Below are 4124 nucleotides of genomic sequence, written 5' to 3'. Positions count from 1 at the left end.
TTCGTTTCGGTTTTTGTGTCGCGTGATGTTATTGTTGTAGTGTTTTTATTTTTTTTGCTACAATGCAAACCGGTTTGATTTTGGGGAACTTTTCGGCAGCGGCGACATGTGTTCTTTTAGGCACAGACTGTTGTTGGTTTATTTTTCGCTTTTGTTGTTGTGATCTCAGTATGATCTGGCTGTATGGTGTTTGTTACTACGACCCACTTGGCGAAATTCCAAAAAGTACGTTGGCAAGTAGCGTAAATACAGCTCAAATTTGTTGTGCTGAAAAATTTATTTGTAAAAGAATTCATAAAGTTGTATACAATGAGAAATCAGTACAAAACTAACACGACTATCTCCAACTAAGGTTATTTTCTAAATAACTGCAGGAATCGTTGTAGATACATCACTGAAGTTAGGTTAAACCAAAGTTCTGTGGATGGGAAGACACTCTGCAACGATATATCTATAGATCATTTTAGGGAGATCTAAGATCAGTTATATATCTTAATCATGTTTGAGAATATGTCTAGATCATGTCCCGAAAGGTTTAGGACCTGTAAGTCAAAATCTGATTAGTTGTACCCTTGATAGGCAAAGGGGCTGTATTTGTATACTGCATTTGATAGAGCAAAACGAGTTGATCTTGCTTTGGATCTTGAAACGCATCTCTACAAAACTTTATTTTTGTTATTTTATCTTACTGAATGCTCTAAATGTAGCTTGGATGTCTTTCACTGAAGTATATAAGGCTTTTAATGAAGGACTGTGTACCTGTTATGATGAACAGAGCCAAAGAAAGTCACTTCTTAGATACTTAAGGGTTAAGTACCTATAAAGAAGAACGGTTCCGAAAAACTTTTACTTCTTCGAGAAATAATTTTCAAAAAAGTTTGGTTCCCCCAGCTACGAAAACCTGCAAATGTTTGGTATTGTCTAATAGATGCGCTTAAGATCTGCAATTCTACAGAAAGTGTGTTTGTTATTAATCTCGAAAGCTGTTACAATATCCCTGACAACGATCCCAAAAGCTGAGCCTTCTTTCTATATCTACTACTACGTCTTTTGAAGAACAGAAGACATTTCTAGAATGTTAAAATCAAGTAATGTTGCATGAAGCCTTAAGAATACTCATTTGAGCTAAAGTTCCCACTCCGAAGTTACTGCTATATCAAAAATCAAAGAAATTTCGAAACTGTTCATTGAAGTATTAGTACTCACATTGCTTTGGCTGATTTTCTAACTCAAATTCATGATCTAATGTTGATGAAGATGAAGTATTTTTGAAATTCAGAGTCATGTAAAGAACATTGAAACTTTCTAGCATTCTTAGTAAATAGAACTGTTAGAAGTAAACGTTGCATCGCTTTGGAGTTTCTGTGAGAGAGCATACGATTTAAATAATTTCATTAACATAGCTAATAAACAAAACTGCTAGCAGTGTATGCAAGTTCGCCTTGGAGATGCTGAGGAACGCCATATAGGTTTCAAGTTCGCTCTAGAGTTGCTGGGTTCAATCATGTGTTTTCAAATTGTTAACGATCTGGCTGATTACAACGAGCTTTAAAGCGTTCAGAAATATTTTTAAGCTTTTTTTCTGTGATTTATGGCATTTAATATGTCTTCAATTCTAATTTATCTAAGTTTATTTCACTAGCATAATTAGTTAACAGAACTGTTAGTATTTGCAAGATCGTCTGAGGGATCCTTAAGAACACCATATGGCTTCAAGTTGATATCGTTCAAGCTGATTTCAACGATATTTTAAGTGATCCACTTTAACTCTAAAGCATTGACTTAATTTATATAACTAATTTGATAACACTTACTAGTTTTCTTAGTTGCTAAAACTATTAGTGACTTATGCAAGATACTTTGAGATACTGAGGAAAACCATTTAGGTACAAGTTGATATCGATCTAGCTAGTTTTAACGAGATCTTGCAAGATCGCCTTGGTGATCCTGAGCAGCGCCATATAGGTACATATTCGTCTAGAGTTCTTGGCTTCCATCATATACATATGTGTTCAAATTGAAAACGATCTAGCTGTTTCCACGAAACTTTAATGCGTTCAACAATCCCAAAGCATCAATTTTATTTGTCTAATTGTATTCTAGCAAAACTCTACTGCTTAGCGCATACGTTAAAAATTTCTAAGTATCTACATATGTATAAAAAAAATTGTGTCTTAGCTGCTATCGCGTTTCTTTCTACACACATTCTTGCAAGTAAACCAAGCATTTGCTGCATGCTTCCTTGCTGTATTTTCTCCCTTACTTTAAGCCACATTTTTGTAGCTATCGCTGCGCTTCTGTTAGTACCACCCGCTCTTGCGCATTGCTCTTGGGGTGGTTCGTACAACAGCGCTCGATTTGTTTCAAACGCAGTGATCTTCTTGATCATATGTTCTTTTTTACATTTCTCAGTTCTGCGCTGGCTAAAGTCTAATGCACACAGTTGGTATCTTCGTGTTTCAGTATCTATCTATCTACATACTTGTACGTTCTTCTGCAGTACATATTATTCGTTTGTTTCCTTTACGCTTACCGTATTTCGCCCGATCTTCCACACAGCTGTTAAGCAGCAGCATTGAGACCGAGTGTGGCAACTTCAACTGTTATGTCGAAAACGTTTGTCACTCACACGCATACATGCGCATTTCTTTTAACCACAAATCTTATAGCTACGCCATTCTTCACTATCTTGCTCTACACAACACTACGTTTTCGTCGCGTTTCTCACCTACGGTGGCTCAGGTAAAAATCTTTATTGAATTTTTGGCGTTCTGCAGCTTCGCAGTTGGTTTCTGCGCTGTTGTTGTTTTAACTACAAAAACACACACATATATGTATGTATGTGTGAGTAAATTTTTAAGTGTGTCTTCTTGCCTCTCTTTTATGGCTTGGCTATCCTGCCATTGTCTTTTCACTTCATCTGCACTTTAACGACAATGTGCTCGTCATTTGTGCTTGGTTTTCGGATTTTCGGTTTCTTCGAAAATTCTTTCAGCTTAGCTATACCAAAAATAAGAAAAACAACAGCTGCAGCAAACAACAACAATGCGAAAGACGTTAGCTGCGCAGTGGTCTTTTGTAATTACCACTGCTGTGGCAGGACAGCAAGATCGATAATAAAAGCAAACACAACAACAAACTCAAGGCAATGACATAAATAACAACAACAAGCGCAAATGAAAAAAAAAACATTAAACAATTAAATTTTATAGTCGCAGCAAATAACAATGATTCACAGTTTTCTTTTAATGCCATACCATTTTCGGCCCCCGCGCCCGCCTGCGCAACACATTGTCGTCTTGAGATCCTTATAGCAGCCAGTATCATATTTTATGACTTTCGGTGATAACTATTCTGCTTTTGTTTTTAATGTCTTTGTAGTTGTCTTAATTAAAAAACAATAAACAAATAATTAAGCCAAACGGAAATTGGAAATCGCAGATCTTGTTAAAAAACTGGTAGATACTGTGAAGAATTGGAATTTACTTTTCTTAAGTAATGAGTTTTTACAAAGCGCAGAAACGACTTTTTGCAATTATTTTCAATGCTCAAAATATTTGTAGAAACTTTGTCTAACTCACCATAGGAAAGTTATTCAACAAAATTGTCTGCAAACTATGTAGAACCCATAAAAAGAATTGAAATTTACCTTTCTTTAAGTAATGTGTTTTTAAGAGACTACTTTTTTATTATTATTACAGCTCAAAAGTTTTGTTCTAACATTTTTCGAACTCACAATGGCAGTAAGTGCACTAAAACGCACTTCAATTGTCTGCAGACTATATAGAAACCACGCTCAACAACAATTTTTAAAGATATTTTGTGCAATCACCCAACAAACAAAAACAAAAGAGAAAGAGTCGTGATCGAGTTCACTATTTGGCGATTTTTTATACTGTTAAGAAAAAGAAAACAGCAGAAACCCTTTTATGTCTTCGCTCAGTTATGGGAGGCTCGAAACCCCCCATAGAAATCTTTTTCAGTACGGTTCACAATATATGTATGTATCTATACTTAGGTGACCATATTTTTCCCGGCAAAATCCGAGACGATTTTTTTTAGTCATCGATTTTTTTCATATTATAATTTAGTGAAAATAGCGACATATAATAGTTGAAAGAGCA

The 4124-nt window shown here is 35.3% G+C and overlaps 1 long non-coding RNA gene across 2 annotated transcripts; it reads right to left on the bottom strand.

The window, feature by feature from the left end:
* Positions 1-3201, bottom strand: LOC118680324 (uncharacterized). 2 transcript variants are annotated; one of them, XR_011396786.1, is made up of 2 exons: positions 1815-3201; positions 1-267 (listed from the first exon to the last, which is right to left on the bottom strand). It is a non-coding gene; the product is annotated as an uncharacterized lncRNA (long non-coding RNA). The 2 variants fall into 2 exon arrangements; XR_004975857.2 differs by having other exon boundaries at positions 2534-3201.
* Between the last annotated feature and the right edge of the window lie 923 nt (positions 3202-4124).

The sequence above is a fragment of the Bactrocera oleae genome, chromosome 5 (genome assembly GCF_042242935.1).
Source record: "Bactrocera oleae isolate idBacOlea1 chromosome 5, idBacOlea1, whole genome shotgun sequence".
NCBI lineage: Eukaryota > Metazoa > Arthropoda > Insecta > Diptera > Tephritidae > Bactrocera > Bactrocera oleae.
Note: the sequence above shows the minus strand (reverse complement) of the source record. Positions and strands in the feature narration are given on the sequence as shown.